This window comes from Drosophila willistoni, unplaced genomic scaffold (assembly GCF_018902025.1).
Source record: "Drosophila willistoni isolate 14030-0811.24 unplaced genomic scaffold, UCI_dwil_1.1 Seg701, whole genome shotgun sequence".
NCBI lineage: Eukaryota > Metazoa > Arthropoda > Insecta > Diptera > Drosophilidae > Drosophila > Drosophila willistoni.
In genome coordinates this window covers 124,376-143,257 of record NW_025814610.1, presented here as the reverse complement: position 1 = coordinate 143,257, position 18,882 = coordinate 124,376, and the positions used below count along the sequence as shown (strand labels likewise).

General features: G+C 37.6%; 1 pseudogene; it reads right to left on the bottom strand.

The window, feature by feature from the left end:
* Positions 1 to 1,076: 1,076 nt before the first annotated feature.
* Positions 1,077 to 4,984, bottom strand: LOC124461857 (annotated as a pseudogene).
* Between the last annotated feature and the right edge of the window lie 13,898 nt (positions 4,985 to 18,882).

Genomic DNA, 18,882 nt, shown 5'->3' with positions numbered 1-18,882 from the left:
TTTAAATGTTGAGTATTTTTTTTTTTTTTCATATATATGGGCGATATTAAATAAATCCCATACGTTATGATATATTTCATATGATATGAAAAATTTTAAATGTTGAGTAAATTTTTTTTTTTTTCATATAAATATTAAATAAATCCCATACGTTATGATATATTTTCATATGATATGAGAAATTTTGAATGTTGAGTAAATTTTTTTTTTCATATAAATGGGCGATATTAAATAAATCCCATACGTTATGATATATATTTTCATATGATATAAGAAATTTTGAATGTTGAGTAAATTTTTTTTTCTTTCATATAAATATTAAATAAATCCCATACGTTATGATATATATTTTCATATGATATGAGAAATTTTAAATCTTGAGTAAATTTTTTTTTTTCATATAAATTATGAAGATGACAGTTGGCATCGCCGTATTCATTTATTAAAGCTATATACATATAAAATTTTTCTTAAAAAATATATATTGCGTCACTAAATAAATGACGATTCATTTGGCTACATTATGACGATCACAGTTGGAACCGCCGTTTTCGTTCTTTAAGTTATATACATAAAACATTATTTTTCCACCTTTCAATATGGACAGTACGAATTTCTTTAAATATATTTATTGTGTCTCTGAATAAATGACAATTCATTTGGCTACATTATGAAGATGACAGTTGGCACCGCCGTTTTCATTTACTAAAGTTATATATTATGACGATCACAGTTGGAACCGCCGTTTTCGTTCTTTTAAGTTATATACATATAACGTTATTTTTCCAGCTTTCAATATGGACATTATGAAGATGACAGTTGGCACCGCCTTTTCATTTATTAAAGTTATATACATATAACATTATTTTTCCACCTTTCAATATGAACAGTAGGAATCTCTTTAAGTATATATATTGCGTCACTAAATAAATGACGATTCATTTGGCTACATCATGACGATAACAGTTGGAAACGCCGTATTCGTTCTTTTAACTTATATATATATATAACATTTTTTTCACCCATTAAAATATGAAGAGTAGGAATCTCTTAAAGTAAATTCATTGCGTTACTAAAGAAATGACGATACATTTGGCTACCTAAAAAAAAGAGGATAGAAATGAACTTATTATTATATGAAATACTCTCACATATAATAAAAGTACATCAGCAATTAAAAAAAAATTCGAAGCAAATTGCCCCTTATTTATCATTGCAGTCCAGCACGGATACGACCTTAGAGGCGTTCAGGCATAATCCAACGGACGTAGCGTCATACCACTGTTCGCTCGAACAAGTATTGTGCCATTGGTCCGTACCTGCGGTTCCTCTCGTACTACGCAGGAATGCTGTCGCAACAACGTTTTGTCATTAGTAGGGTAAAACTAACCTGTCTCACCCTGTGTGTACTGAACACCGAGTTCAGATCAGCATTTGCCCTTTTGCTCTATGTGTTGTTTCTGTCAGCACTAAGGTGGCCTTGGGACACCTCCGTTATTATTTGAGAGATGTACCGCCCCAGTCAAACTCCCTACCTGGCAATGTCCTTGAATTGGATCATACCTGAGTAATTGGAGTTATACCAAATATTTCAAATTAAAAATACATAAATGCACTCTCTCATTAAAGAATTTGTTTGCGATTATATAACAAACTCGTGATACTTTGATCAAGAAGCTTGCATCAAAACCCAATACCATAAGATATAATAAATATATCCGTATAATGGCTAGGAAATGATACACGTTCCATTTAATCAAGTAAGTAAGGAAACAATAAGAGTAGTTGTATTTTATTGGCGATATCAAACACAAGGAATAATATCTCCCACTTATTCTACACCTCTTATGTCTCCTTACACTGCCAGATTAGAGTCAAGCTCAAAAGGGTCTTCTTTCCCCGCTAATTATTCCAAGCCCGTTCCCTTGGCTGTGGTTTCGCCAGATAGTAGATAGGGACAGTAGGAATCTCGTTAATCCATTCATGCGCATCATTAATTAGATGACGAGGCATTTGGCTATCTTCTAAAGATACGAGCAACCAACTACTGGACAATCTCGTATGCACGATTCGCTGCATCATCGGGACAATGAAGTCCCACAGCGCCTACGTACTAAAACCACCTCTTTTTGACAATGCGATGTTTGTACCTTTTTAGATGGAATGCCAAAGTAGCAGGCAAAATTATAAGAGAACCTAGAGGTTAGTACATCTAGCTTCGAGTATACCCAGCACAATAAATGAAATATTTGAAAGACGTCACTCCGCCATTTTATGCTCTGACGCTGATGAGTTTGGTATCTTGAGCGATGAGGAGATCTTTTCGTTCAAGTCCCCGCTAGGCGGCATTTACTACGCTGTTGTGTCTAGCTAGCCGCCTCCCGTGCGTAAGATAGCATTTTTGCAAGATGTGGAAAAGAGTCATAGTTACTCCAGCCGTTGACGCGCGCTTACTGGAATTTCTTCACTTTGACATTCAGAGCACTGGCCAGAAATCACATTGTGTCAACATCCGCTAGGGCCATCACAATGCTTTGTTTTAATTAGACAGTCGGATTCCCCAAGTCCGTGCCAGTTTTGAATTGATTGTTAATTAATAATCGTTATAATTTAAAAGAACTAATTCAAAATTAGTATTCTTAAAAATTTTAGCAAGAAAGTTCCACAATTGGCTACGTAACTAACTATCCGGGGAACAAATAACTATCATAAATGATATAAACTCTATTTACCCAGAACGAGCACATAAACCATGTTATTGTTTCCCAATCAAGCCCGAATATCTCAATCTTCAGAGCCAATCCTTATCCCGAAGTTACGGATCTAATTTGCCGACTTTCCTTACCTACATTATTCTATCGACTAGAGACTCTTCACCTTGGAGACCAGCTGCGGATATTGGTACGGCCTGTTGAGAAGTTTGCGTATCCCCACCATAAATTTTCAAGGTCCGAGGAAAAAATATCGACACAACAGTATATGTCATGCTCTTCTAGCCCATCTACCATATCTCTCTGCGAAAGACTTCCATGGTAGTACGGCTATAAAACAGAAAAGAAAACTCTTTCGATACCTCTCGACGGCTTCTTTATGGTCGTTCCTGTTGCCAGGATGAGCACGAGGCCCATATTTAATACCAAACGGATACTCAACAGGTTACGGAATTGGAACCGTATTCCCTTTCGTTCAAAATTATTGAAGTGTTTTATTATTTATTATTTCATTTGACATTTTTAAAACTTGAAAATTTTCGGCTTTCGCCTTGAACTTAGGACCGACTAACTCGTGATCAACCACTGTTCACACGAAACCCTTCTCCACTTCAGTCCTCCAAGGTCTCATTCGATTATTTGCTACTACCACCAAGATCTGTACCAATGGCGGCTCCATGCAGGCTTACGCCAAACACTTCTAAGCACACCATTGTACCTTCCTACTCACTAAAGTTTCAAAATTTATATTATAAATAATATAAATCATCTACTTTAGCGGTAATTTATAGGTATACAACTTAAGCGCCATCCATTTTAAGGGCTAGTTGCTTCGGCAGGTGAGTTGTTACACACTCCTTAGCGGATTTCGACTTCCATGATCACCGTCCTGGTGTCTTAAGCAACCAACGCCTTATATGGTTTCTGTATGAGTTGTTAATTTGGGCACCGTAACATTACGTTTGGTTCATCCCACAGCGCCAGTTCTGCTTACCAAAAGTGGCCCACTGGGCACAATATATCATAACCTTAAACTTCATATCAAGAAAGTTAAGGTTCTTACCCATTTAAAGTTTGAGAATAGGTTAAGATCGTTTCGACCCTAAGGCCTCTAATCATTCGCTTTACCAGATAAGATTATTTTATATAACATTTAAATGCACCAGCTATCCTGAGGGAAACTTCGGAAGGAAGTTGGCTACTAGATGATTCGATTGGTCTTTCGCCCCTATACTCAATTCTGACAATCGATTTGCACGTCAGAACTGTTTCGGTCTTCCATCAGGGTTTCCCCTGACTTCAACCTGATCAAGTATAGTTCACTATCTTTCCGGTCACAGCATTTATGCTCAAGGTACGTTCCAGTTAGAGGTATAAATAATATAAATATCATTACACATAACTATATAGAACGCCCCGGGATTATGTTAATTATCTATAAATAGTTAAAAAACTAATCCCATTATTAGTCAAGTTAATTATGCTATTAGGTTTATATCCCAATAACTTGCATATATGTTAGACTTCTTGGTCCGTGTTTCAAGACGGGTCCCGAAGGTATCCTGACTCTTTCGCATTGTTAATCATACAAGTGCATATAAAAAACACAGAAAATCAATGATAATCATGCTATTATATAATTCCGAAAAATTAACGCACTGTATTCATATAAATCTATCAACACTTTATCAAATTAATGACATTTATTCTTTGTTAAAATGCAAGCAAAATAATTTAAATAAACTATAAGTCATATTTTATGATAAATTTGGTTTATGTTAATAGATTACAATGTCCTTATATGGAAAAAATGCACACTATTATTATAATATTATTAAAATATTAAAACTCTAATGATGAATTTTCCATAATGGATATTCAGGTTCATCGGGCTTAACCTCTAAGCAGTTTCACGTACTATTTAACTCTCTATTCAGAGTTCTTTTCAACTTTCCCTCACGGTACTTGTTTACAATTTATGTAAAACGATAACCTTAAATGCAGGTACAACATTGTACATTTGGGATGTTGCTTTAACCAATGTATGCCCAAACCAACAATGGCCAATACATTACGCAACGCCTGTATATTATGGTATATATACACGCAGATAAATAAATATATACAAAAATCATTTTCAATCTCCGATCGGAATACATAATTTAAGAAGAGTTAATATATTTTTTTTCTACCGTCAATTGTTATATATTTATACTCATTTTACTTTATTTAAATTTAATTTAATTTAATTTTTCAAATCAAATATTGTATTAAATCGACTTCCCCTGATCAGATTTAATAATAATAATAATCAATTTCATTTTCATTTTATGCTCTCATCTTCAATTTCATTTTCATTTTATATATCTTTATATTAATTTGGTATTTATTTATTTTAATAACGGTTGGAAAATACAATAATGATCCTTCCGCAGGTTCACCTACGGAAACCTTGTTACGACTTTTACTTCCTCTAAATAATCAAGTTCGGTCAACTTTTGCGAAACAACTGTAACACGCAAGTCGTCACAGTGATCACGTCCGGAGACCTCACTAAATAATTCAATCGGTAGTAGCGACGGGCGGTGTGAACAAAGGGCAGGGACGTAATCAATGCGAGTTAATGACTCACACTTACTAGGAATTCCAAGTTCATGTGAACAGATTCAGTTCACAATCCCAGTGAAAGTGGTTCAGCGGTTTACGTGTATTTTCGGTCTAGGAAATACACGTTGATACTTTCATTGTAGCGCGCGTGCAGCCCAGGACATCTAAGGGCATCACAGACCTGTTATTGCTCAATTTCATTATTGCTAGACGCAATTTGTCCATTTAAGAAGCTAGTGTCCCTATAATAGGACAAACCAACAGGTACGGCTCCACTTATATAAACACATTCAAACACAATAAACATTTTACTGCCACCATGAATGAAGACAATATAAGCTTCAACACCATAATCCTGAAGATATCTATTTATTATATATATTTGAGTTTCGTTTTTATCGGAATTAACCAGACAAATCACTCCACGAAATAAGAACGGCCATGCACCACCACCCATAGATTCGAGAAAGAGCTATCAATCTGTCTTACAGACTTATGTTCGGAGCTGGTAAGTTTTCCCGTGTTGAGTCAAATTAAGCCACTCCTGGTGGTGCCCATCCGTCAATTCCTTTAAGTTTCAGCTTTGCAACCATACTTTCCCCGGAGCCCAAAAGCTTTGGTTCCCGGGAAGCGACTGAGAGAGCCATAAAAGTAGCTACACCCAATTGCTAGCTGGCATCGTTTATGGTTAGGGCGGAATCTGATCGCCTTCGAACCTCTAACTTTCGTTCTTGATTAATGAAAACATCTTTGGCAAATGCTTTCGCTTAAGTTAGTCTTACGACGGTCCAAGAATTTCACCTCTCGCGTCGTAATACTAGCAAACTGCTTCTATTAATCATTACCTCTTGATCTGAAAACCAATGAAAGCAGAACAGAGGTCTTATTTCATTATCCCATGCACAGAATATTCAGGCTTTTGAAGCCTGCTTTAAGCACTCTAATTTGTTCAAAGTAATTGTACCGGCCCACAAAAACACTCCATTAAGAGCACTAATGTAGGTTTTTAAATAGGAGGAATATTTAAAAAAATACAAGTACTTAATTACATATAAGAACTCCACCGATAATACGCTTACATACATAAAGGTATAGTACTCACTACAAATTTATGTTGTACTACCCGTATGAAGCACAAATCAACTACGAACGTTTTAACCGCAACAACTTTAACATACGCTATTGGAGCTGGAATTACCGCGGCTGCTGGCACCAGACTTGCCCTCAAATTGGTCCTTGTTAAAGGATTTAAAGTGTACTCATTCCAATTACAGGGCCTCGGATATGAGTCCTGTATTGTTATTTTTCGTCACTACCTCCCCGAACTGGGAGTGGGTAATTGACGCGCCTGCTGCCTTCCTTAGATGTGGTAGCCGTTTCTCAGGCTCCCTTTCCGGAATCGAACCCTGATTTCCCGTTACCCGTTGCAACCATGGTAGTCCTAGATACTACCATCAAAAGTTGATAGGGCAGACTTTTAAAAGATCTGTCGTCGGTACAAGACCATACGATCTGCATGTTATCTAGAGTTCAACCAATATAACGATCAATTGATCGCTTGGTTTTAGTCTAATAAAAGCACACGTCCCAGAAGGTCCGTGTTTTAATTGCATGTATTAGCTCTAGATTTACCACAGTTATCCAAGTAACTGTTAACGATCTAAGGAACCATAACTGATATAATGAGCCTTTTGCGGTTTCACTTTTAATTCGTCTAAAACTTAGACATGCATGGCTTAATCGTTGAGACAAGCATATAACTACTGGCAGGATCAACCAGAATAATGTTATTTATTAAATGTGTTGTTAAATAACGATTTTGAATAAAATAAATTAAAATACATATATTATTTGTGGTATCATTTGTAGTGACCGGATTTTCCTCTAAAATATTTAACTTTCTAAAGGAAGAAAAATTTATTTTTTTTAAATCAACCGCGCTTTCATAAAGACTTTGCAAATAACAGAACGGTTACACTGATACGATCATGGTCAACTTAATTGCAGGGTTGAGTTTTAGCTTTGAGTACAGTTAACTGATGCAGGCGCATCGCCCAATGAAAAGACGCCACGTCGCAACATTTGGGAAAAGACCCGTTAGAATGCTCTGTTCGCAAATTCTTTTGCATAAGACGCGTGCTTAAGCTCAAAATTTATTCTATTCTTATATAGTGATTTTTGCTTAAAGAAAATTTCATGTCGTAATACCACGTGGTGGTGGACAAATAAAAAAATTAATTACCAGGCTATCTAGCCAATATTGGTGCAAAGTTGAAGACCATCGGTTAGTTTATTAAAAGTGAAAGAATTAAAAGGTGATATTTTTTTATATTTAAGTGAGGTTATGATTCCCTGACCGGGTAAACTAAATTCATATTTTCACAGTCCCAGCCGTAACAAAATACCGAATATTCGTACTAGCGCTAAGAGAAAGCCTAGGCCTCGGAATTTGGTGGCTGAAGTTTTCAAAATTTGAGTCGACGAACGCCCCATGGTTCACATACAGTGACGTAAGGCGCTGAAGGAAGGCCATGAATTAGGCCAAAAACCTAAAATCCACATACACCGCCTTGAGAGGGAGCTGCCTAGACTGCTGAAAATTAGTCGTTGTCATATGGTCACGTAAATACACTACCTCGCACATGTCGCTCGTAGGCCAAACAAAAATATGAAAATCGCCTAAATAAATAAACTCCAATGTGTTTAAAGAGAGTGTTAAATTGAGTCAGTATCTCGCATTATCTATAAAGATTCACACTTTGTCATTCGATTGAAATCAATCATAACCTAACGTTCCTGAAGCAACGGACTTAAACCGAACAATTTAAATTTAGTTCATTTTCGCTCATTACGAGCCTTAAACTTTTTTTATAGTATTTAAGTAATCTCTAGTTAAGAATCCTACTTTAATTGTTTGTTCTAATGAAGCGATATGCGTAAGGTAACCTATGGAGTATATTTCTTTGTCATTTATATAATTAATCTAAAACTTCTTTAAAAACCACACCACAGCAAATTCAACGTCATCTTGGGCCCAACGATTACAACAAAAAACTGTGAAGTAAGCCAAAGTCGTGAGTAAAGTGTTAATCCTTTAAAATTTTTATATACATATATATATATTACATTTGAAATATCCCCATATGGTTTGATCTAGCACAACCGTTTCCTTCATTTATATATTTAAGATATTAGTAATTTAAGTAATTTTTTTGGATTTGAAAGTAATGAAGTTAAAAATATGAAATTTTGCCAGGTTTGTTAGGAAATAAGTAAAGAAACCTAAATTATGTTTAAAACAGAAATAATGAATTGAGTTACTCTAATATGGTCTGTCAAGTATCCTTGCTGAACTTTCATAAGATGTCATAAAAGAAATAAAACTACATTGTTTTGGGACAACCTTTGAATTAGAACAGTTGTCATGGTCGGGTGGGTAAAGAAGAGAGACTCCTCACATCTAAGTTCTCTCACATTCTTTATATAGATTCATGTTTGTCGTCTTTCTTTGGGCTGTGGTGAATTGGCACCTTAGCAATAGTAATAATAGTAACATCACCTTTAACTTTTAGTAGTTAGTTTAGTTTTCATAACGCGCATTAAATTTATTAATGATAGTGAGTGTGAAAGGGGAGAAAGAACCCCGACCAATCCGACGAGCTAGACCCGAGCATAGCAAGAATGCGCACCCTCGAACCTGATCACACTGGTGGTTCAATCATTATTGTCAATTCAACAACTAATGAGCGCAACGAAACAAACCGCTTTCGGAGGATCCGGCTCATGATAAAGACTTATCCCCAACCTTAGTGCCTCTACTTCTAAAATGCAGTTCTTGTAAAAAGAGCTAAGTCCACTAACACTCGGGACTTTTAGATGTTAACTAGGTTGAGCGAGAACTATGAATCATAACCTATTCTGGTCACTACACATTTTACAAATACGGCCATAATTTAATAGCGTTCATTTTCGTTTTTCATTAATTGAATATATTTAATAAATTTGTTCAAAAATATCTTTATTTTTACACTTACAAAATATATAATCACATTTGCTTTAATTTTGCTCATTTCAAAAGAAAAATATCAGAGAAGCTAACATCGGCTATGCCGAAGTTTATATACCCTTGCAATTTGTTTTGTGCAACTCAATTCATCAATATACAAACAAAACAATTTTACTCTCTATTTTACAATTTGTTCTTCTTCTTCCCTTATTCCCAAAGCAACGCACGCATACACATACAGTCATGTAGCTTGCTCTTGTGTTTATATCCGATCACATTCAATGATCTGTTATATCCAATATATCACATATGTAAATTTCATAGCATACTCCGATTTTTATGAAAATGTTTCTTCTAGATCTTCTAGAGCTATATGATATAGTGGTCCGATCCTTATGAATTTCATACTTTATTTTTCCCAGGTAATAAAAAACCCCGAAACAAAATTTCAGACCGATAGCTCTTAAGACGGCTGAGTAAAACGCATACGCACAGACGGACGGACAGACGGACAGACGGACATGGCTATATCAACTCAGCTTCTCATGCTGATCAAGAATATATATACTTTATCGGGTCGGAAACGTCTCCTTCTGTGCGTTACAAACATCTGACCAATTTTATAATACCCTCTGCAAGGGTATAATAAACATTTGTATTTTGATATTAAATTTAAAATTTAACTTGAACTTGACATTTAATGCGTGATATTATATATCATCATTCACATTAAGTGAGATGAGTGTTTTATAATTATAAGAAATTAATTCAATAATAATAATTTGATTTTAATAATGGAAAATTTTTGCTCTATATAAGTGACATATTATTTAAGTTGCAAACATAATAAGATTTATGATGCATACTTATTTACTCTTCTTATATAAAAGGTTAAAGATTATGAACAATTAAACTAAGAACTAATTTAATGCCCATAATCTTATTCAAGTATTAACGATAAATCCAAATATAACCAGTGAATAAACTTCAGCAGAGAGAACGATCCTAAGATCGTTTCATCATACACCTTAGAATACCTTGGTAGGCTTTTTCATTATGTTTTGCATTTGACATATTAACGTTGAAGTAGAGCAACCTTCAACATGACTGAACAACCACTGTTCATCATGAGTAGGTTTTGTGCCACATACTCTCGAAATGGACCATTTATATATGAAGGTACCACTAAACAATAAATTTTCATATGTATTTTTATAAATACCATCAAATTTCATTATAATAATAAATAAATAGACATTGCCGATTATAAATGCATAAGACATATGTATTTAGAATTTACCATATTACATATTTTTTTTTTTTTTTTTTTTTTTTTTTTAACGGGGATCTCCTATTTACAATCTGTCCGATTAGTGGACAATAAGTAAATTATGGGGCGTGACAGTGACTTAGGGAATTGAATTTTACAACAAATATAACAGACTATGATGTTTAGGCAAATCATCGTTAAGGTTAGGGTATTTAGGGTTATGTTGGTGGGGGGAAGGGTGGCGTTGGTGGTGAGAGCCAGTGAGCTGATCACTCCTCGCGTGCTGGTAGGTCCAATGGATGGAGTCTTCTTAGGCGGCGGGTGGTAGTGCTGTTGTCTAGAAGATTTATGGCCAGCTGGTTGGGGTGCCTGTCGAGACGCTCCAGATGAGCCTTGCTGAGCCTAGCTATTTCGTCCTGAACCCAGGGCATGTTGAGTTCCTCGTGGATCTCTAAGTTGGTGGTGTATATATGCGCATTCGATATTATTCTGAGAGCCTTGTTCTGGAAGGTCTGAATGAGATCACAATTTTTGCGGCTGGCTGTACCCCAGATTGGAATCCCATATGTCCACATGGGCTTCATGATGGACTTATAAATAAGCATCTTCATGCGCAGCCGCAGTGTCGACCTTCTGCCTATGAGCCACTTGTAGCTTTTGAGCCTTAAATCTAGCAATAGCCTCTTGTTTTTCAAGTGAGAATTCCAGATTTTTTTTCTTTTGACCTTTTAATAGGTACATGAAGTCTTATTTGTTTTACGTGGCGTGTACCCATTAATAGGGTTTAACTACCACGGCACTCGAATAAGCCACAATTGTGACAAATAGTACACGTGACGATACAATGCGTCGCCAAACGCCCATTTGAGAACTGCTTTTGCAGTTTCTCTCCAGTGCCAGTTGAATGCCGTGTTGGTCGGACATGACATTCCCTCTTGGGAGAGGCGAGGCCGACCTAAAACCTCTGCTGGTCTTTGGGTGCAGCACCCGGTTGTTTGCAACTCCACATTTGAGTTAAACTCATCCCCGCATTTGGGTATAAACCACAGCCACTACGATCTCCCACAAGGGGTCCAACCACAAAGGGCTAGTGGGCAAACTAGCCCATCCCGTAGTACCGAATCACAGTTCCGGTCGGCTGTTCGCAGTCGAAACTACTAACCATTTTCGTCACCGCCAAACAGGAAATGGGTAAACCTCGCCGCTCGAATCGGCTACTGCTGAAAAAATTCCAACAGCACCCAGGAAGCACCACTTGGAGGTTTCGAGTCGACTTGACCTGAATCACGACTTATGAATTACGGTACATCCAGGCCCCTTCTGCGATCATCAGGCCCAAGCTTCCCCTTTTAATAGGTACAGTAGGAATCTCTTTAAATATATATATTGCGTCACTAAATAAATGACGATTCATTTGGCTACATTATGACGATTACAATTGGAACCGCCGTTTTCGTTCTTTTAAGTTATGTACATATAACATTATTTTTCCACCTATAATATGGACATTATGAAGATGACAGTTGGCACCGCCGTTTTCATTTATTAAACTTATATACATATAACAATTTTTTCCACCTTTCAATATGGACAATATGGATAGGAATCCTTTAAGTATATATATTGCGTCACTAAATAAATGACGATTAATTTGGCTACATCATGACGATAACAGTTGGAAACGCCGTATTCGTTCTTTTAACTTATATATATATTACATTTTTTTTCACCCATTAAAATATGAAGAGTAGAAAGAAATGACGATACATTTGGCTACCTTAAAAAAGAGGATAGAAATGAACTTATTATTATATGAAATACTCTCCCATATAATAAAAGTACATCAGCAATTTAAAAAATCGAATCATCAAGCAAAGGATAAGCTTCAGTGGATCGCACTAAGCTGCTCAACCACTTACAACTCTTTTGTGTTTGTGCAAACTTATGTATATATAGTTTATTAATAGATAATTGTACAGTAGAAATCTGGGATATGTAGTAGTTGTAGTTATAGTAGTAAAAGTAGAATCCAGTAGTAGAAGTCCCTCGTAGCTGTAGTAATAGTCGCGGTAGTAGCAACCCTCGTAGTTGTAGTAGTAACCCTTGTAGCTGTAGTAGTAGTTGCAGTAGTAGAAGTCCCTCGTAGATGTAGTAATAGTCCCTTGTAGTTGTAGTAATAGTCCCTCGTAGTTGTATCAGAGGAGTCCGATGTTGTTCCGAAGCAATTAGTAGAACTACTGAGAAGTGCAGCTGTTAACAGACCTTTTAACAGTGCGACGATAACAGCTTCTTAGAGATGGGTCACATACATAACACCCCTTAACACCCAGATGGGTTAAAGAATTCCGGGGGTTGTCTTTTCCGACTCGATCTGCGAGGAATCACTGGAGCTGGGGACAATGGTGCCGGTTCAGACAATTCAGGACAGTCGGGTATATCATCAGATATCGAGACTGCATCCTCAGCAGGTAGTTCGATTGATTCCGTGTCTTGAGTACTTTCGACAGGCGGAACACGATGGCGAAGTTGGTCGAAGTGACGTTTAATAATGCGGCGATCATGTAAACGAACGTTGTATGAAATGGGGCCTGTCTGGTCCACAATTTCGCCTTCTATCTACTTTGGACCGGGGGCGTAGTTACGGACCCAAACCGGAGCACCAATAGAAAACTGCTTATCATTTGTTAGGTCGCAGACCTTTCCGTATGTTATTTCTTGGGTTGAATTTTGTCGAAATATGACTTAAGCTCTCGATTACATAGTAGTTCTGCAGGGGTACGATTTGTCGTGGAGTGAGGGGTAGTATGTTGGCTAAACAGATACCGCGCCAGTGCGAGATCTATGTTAAGATTTCTATCAAACTTTTTCAGGTAATTCTTGGTACTTTGTACGAAGCGCTCGGCTTGCCCATTTGTGGCAGAATGAAATGGAGCCGACCGAATGTGTCGAATCACGTTGTTTTTCATAAAGATCCTGAATTCTTCAGACGTGAATGCAGTGTCATTATCTGACACTATTTCGTCCGGTAATCCGTGCGTTGCAAAAAGCTGTCTCAAGAATTTAATAGCAGCAGCAGATGATGTAGATTTCACAACAGAGACTTCTAGCCATTTCGAAAATGAATCCACGACTAGTAAAAAGGTATTCCCATTAAAGGGGCCAGCGAAATCTATATGAAGGCGTGACCAAGGTTGTCTGGCAGATTCCCAATGATGTGTAGTTGTATAAGGCTGTTCGTTTCGGTTTTGCTGACAGGGATTGCAACGTTTCACAAGTAGCTCTATTTCAGCATCAATATTAGGCCACCAAAAGTAGCTTCGAGCCATGGCTTTCATTTTTACAATCCCCGGGTGTGAAGCATGCAATGCTTGAAGTAAAGCCGGTCTAGATGGTTCGGGAATCACAGCCCGGTTGCCCCATACAAGAATTCCTTTGTTTGCTGAAAGCTCATGTCGGCGAGAAAAATACGAGTAGAGCTGATCTGAACGATCAACTTTTCCATTGGCCCATCCCCTTAACACCCAGTTCAGAACCTTTGATAAATGCGCGTCCTTCTTAGTCGTAATGCTTGAGATTGAGCGCTGACAAGTGGTTTTCCAGCCCATTCAATCATTAACACTTCTTCTGTAGTGTTGCCTTGCCTTGTTGTGGTAATGGGCGTTGCCCATTTTTGATCCCGGTCTATGAATTAGTGTAAAGTCATAGGCATTCAAGAATATTGCTCTTCGAAGCATCTGTGTGGAAATTACATTTGGAGTTGCCTTGGCCGTTGTAAATATTCCGAGCAATGGGCGATGATCTGTGACGAGAGTAAAAGAACGGCCATATAGATAATTGTGAAATTTTTTAACGCCTGATATAAGCCCAACGGCTTCTCTGTCGATTTGCGAGTAGTTTCTTTCTGTCTTGGAGAGAGTTCTAGAATAAAAGGCAATAGGCTTCTCTGAGATGCATCGCACGTTAACAATACTGGCAATTTGCCATCGAAATGCATTATCACATTTTGTGAAGTTACAAGATTTTTTAGATTCATGAAGGCATCTTGGTGTTTATGGGCCCACACCCATGGCGCATTTTTATCCAGTAGACGGTGAAGCGGTTCTGCAACGGTTGCCTTATGTGGCAGGAATGCGTGGTAAAAATTGATGAGTCCCAAGGAAGCTTGTAATTGTTTCTTATCTTTTGGAGCCGGAGCGCACTTGATAGCTTCGACCTTACTGGCACACGGTCTTATACCCAGTGCATCGATTTTAAATCCCAAAAATTCTACTGACGGAACTCCAAATTGAACTTGTCTCTGCGTAGGCGTAGTCCGGCTTTTTTTTTTTTTTTTTTTTTTTTTTTTTTTTTTTTTTTTTTTTTTTTTTTTTTTTTTTTTTTTTTTTTTTTTTTTTTTTTTTTTTTTTTTTTTTTTTTTTTTTTTTTTTTTTTTTTGTAGTCGGCTTATCAAATCTTGAAAGCACCTCATTAACCTCGTCTTGCTGGCAGTCGGACTGGTGTTGCATCAGTATTGATTTGTAATGACACAGGTGGCCCCCGAAAACGGCCTAATTCAGACGAAAACAGGTCCTTATACTTCGCCAGAGTTGCCTCGATGCTAAGTTTAGCGTTAATGGCATGTATTCCTTCTATGCTGATGCCTAAGGGCATAAACCAGTTGCGTCCAAGTAAATTCGATCCACCGCTTGATGTAACAACCAGTGGAAGATTCGGAATGTATTTATTATCGTACTGGACAGATGTATCCACGATGCCAATAACTGGAATTCGGTTTTTCTGGTAATCCGTAAACTCTAGAGCACAATCTTGGATATTCGGTCTATCCGTTGGCCAGATATAACGAAACGTAGCTTCGTCTATCATTGTGATGGCAGACCCCGAATCCACTTCGAATTGGCATTTTCGTTTATTTATAATTATTGTAACGATTTCCTTTGGGCAAATCAACGGTAGTATGCTGTGGACACTGTATTCTTCATTCGGCTTTTGCTTGTGTGGTCCTCGGTAGGAGTCATGGCCACTCGATGTGTTGAATGCTTTACGACCCGGGTCTCTTACAGCCCTGCAGACTCGTTGAAGATGGCCTGCTCGGTGACAGGCATGGCACACAGTGTTCCGATGTGGGCACAGTTTCCGCAAGTGAGCACCCCCGCAACCATCGCATGGCTGGTGGTGCTGATTGGGTCGGCTTGGACGGATCGCGTTAGTCTGCACTTCGTGAATCGACTCAGTGCTCTCAGCTGTATTTCGCATGGCCCAAGCGCTGTGAGCAGCGGCCTCACTAGATGTGGCGCGTTCCATCGCGCGTTGAATCGTTAAATCTGCCTCTGCTAGAAAACTTTTCTGAAGACCCTCATCCTTCATTCCACATACGAAGCGATCGCGCAACATGCGATCCAACGCAGCTCCGAATTTGCAGTCGACAGCGAGAGTCCTAAGTGCAGCCATGTAGTTCGCAACCGATTCATCAATTAGTTGGTCTCGCTTGTGAACTTGGTAGTAGGCCGCAATTTCCGATTGACATGGAGACAAATGTTGGTTGAGTATTTCATATATTTCCGATAAACTCAAATCACTCACCTGAGTAGGGGATGCCAATGACGTTAGAAGCTCGAACAGTGGAGCGCCAGCCAGCGTAAGCAGCCTTCTTCCGTGCTTCCTCCGTAACGTCATTGGCCAGAAGATACAGCTCAAAACGCTGCTTGTAAGTTGTCCATTTGGTTTGGGGTGATGATTTAAAATCAAAAATGGTTCTAACTGAAACCACCTGACAATTATACTCAGTTCGAATTCCAATTCTGATTTTTGTATTTAGTATTTATTTGTATTGTATATTTTTTAACTATATGTGATTACTGTACTACAAAACTAGAGTGGTTAGTGGCTCAGTGGGGACCTACTCAGACACCAATACTGATGTTATCGGGTTCAAACCCTACAGAGATAGAGAAGAATTTTTTTTCCAAATAGTGAAGTATATTAAAAAGTAGATCCATTGTGTATATGATGGATTAAAGAATATAATTTTTTTTTATAATATATTAGAAAGCCCTATTTATGTTTTCACGGTTCGTGGCAACTAGGAATCTAATTAAGAAAAAATAGATTTTACAAAATTTGTCCCAAATTGTCAAATCCAAAACTGTGTCCTTAAGTTTTTGGTGTATAGCATATTTTAATTTTAATATCCCCCATTTCGCCAATTTTTTCCATACATTTTTGATAAAATAATTAGTTTTTGTTACTTTTAAACATGCTTTTAAATGAGTCAATTCGAATAATTCTAATGATTCGAGTGCCTTAGTACAATTCGATGTTTTGACACTCAATTCATTGCCTTTCATTAAACAGAGTTACGTATTTTGCGAGATATGACAAGTACAAACTCACACTCATTCATTTCATTGTGTAGTTGTCACTCATTTATTTGAATTCAATTCGAATGGATTCATTTGACTTTGACTTTGCTTCCATTCATGCAGCTCTCTAGTTCTAACTGACCCACTCCTGACATTATCACTGATTTATTTGTTGTTTTGCGTTCTGTAGCAATATTCACTTTGGTGGGCTTTTCCTCATGTGATTCCAAATCAGACATTAGTAGTTGAATTCGATCGTATGTGTGTGTGTTTGAGCATCAATTCAATTGCAGTAGTCGTAGCGCGTCTGTCTGCAAATGCGCGCGTTGGAAAAGTACCGTTTCTTTATTCCAATAAACTTGGCGCCAGCACGCATGCGGTTTTTGGCGTCTCTTTGTCTTGGTCGATTGTAACTGTACACGACATATACATATATAAGTTTGACGAATTATCCCATCCTCGTCGCCAATTTTGTGTTTGTGCAAACTTATGTATATATAGTTTATTAATAGATAATTGTACAGTAGAAATCTGGGATATGTAGTAGTTGTAGTTATAGTAGTAGAAGTAGAAGTCCAGTAGTAGAAGTCCCTCGTAGCTGTAGTAGTAGTCGCGGTAGTAGCAATCCCTCGTAGTTGTAGTAGTAATCCCTTGTAGCTGTAGTAGTAGTTGCAGTAGTAGAAGTCCCTCGTAGTTGTAGTAATAGTCCCTCGTAGTTGTAGTAATAGCCCTCGTAGTTGTAGCAGGGGAGTCCGATGTTGATCCGAAGCAATTAGTAGAACGACTGAGAAGTGCAGCTGTTAACAGACCTTTTAACAGTGCGACGATAACAGCTTCTTAGAGATGGGTCACATACATAACAAACACCTTGCTTGTTACAAAAGTCGTTTACAATTGATTCTAGGATTTGTCGTTTGTATTAAATAATGTTTTAATAAGTAACTAGCGCAGCATCAGGTGATCGAAGGTCCTCCCAATTTACTATGTTACAAATAACATTGGCATCACATCCATTGTCATTTATAAAATAAACTTTTAATGGTTTAGAAGCCATACAATGCAAATTGCCCCTTATTTATCATTGCAGTCCAGCACGGATACGACTTTAGAGGCGTTCAGGCATAATCCAACGGACGTAGCATCATACCACTGTTCGTTCGAACAAGTATTGTGTCATTGGTCCGTACCTGCGGTTCCTCTCGTACTACGCAGGAATGCTGTCGCAACAACGTTTTGTCATTAGTAGGGTAAAACTAACCTGTCTCACGACGGTCTAAGCCCAGCTCACGTTCCCTTGCATGGGTGAAAAATCCAACGCTGGAATTTTGCTTCACAATGATAGGAACAGCCGACATCGAAGGATCAAAAGGCAGTTATCCCTATGGTAACTTTTCTGACACCTCTTGTTAAAAACTCTTTAACCCAAAAGGATCTATAGGCCGAGCTTTTGGTTTCCCTGTGTGTACTGAACACCGAGATCAGATAAGCATTTGCCCTTTTGCTCTATGTGTGGTTTCTGTCCGCACTGAGGTGGCCTTGGGACACCTACGTTATTATTTGAGAGATGTACCGCCCCAGTCAAACTCCCTACCTGGCAATGTCCTTGAATTGGATCATACCTGAGTAATTGGAGTTATACCAAATATTTCAAATTAAAAAACATAAATGCACTCTCTCATTAAAGAATTTGTTTGCGATTATATAACAAACTCGTGATACTGTTTAATCAAGAAGCTTGCATCAAAACCGAACACCATAAGATATAATAAATATATCCGTATAATGGGTAGGAAATGATACACGTTCCATTTAATCAAGTAAGTAAGGAAACAATAAGAGTAGTGGTATTTCATTGGCGATATCAAACACAAGAATAATATCTCCCACTTATTCTACACCTCCTAAGTCTCCTTACACTGCCAGATTAGA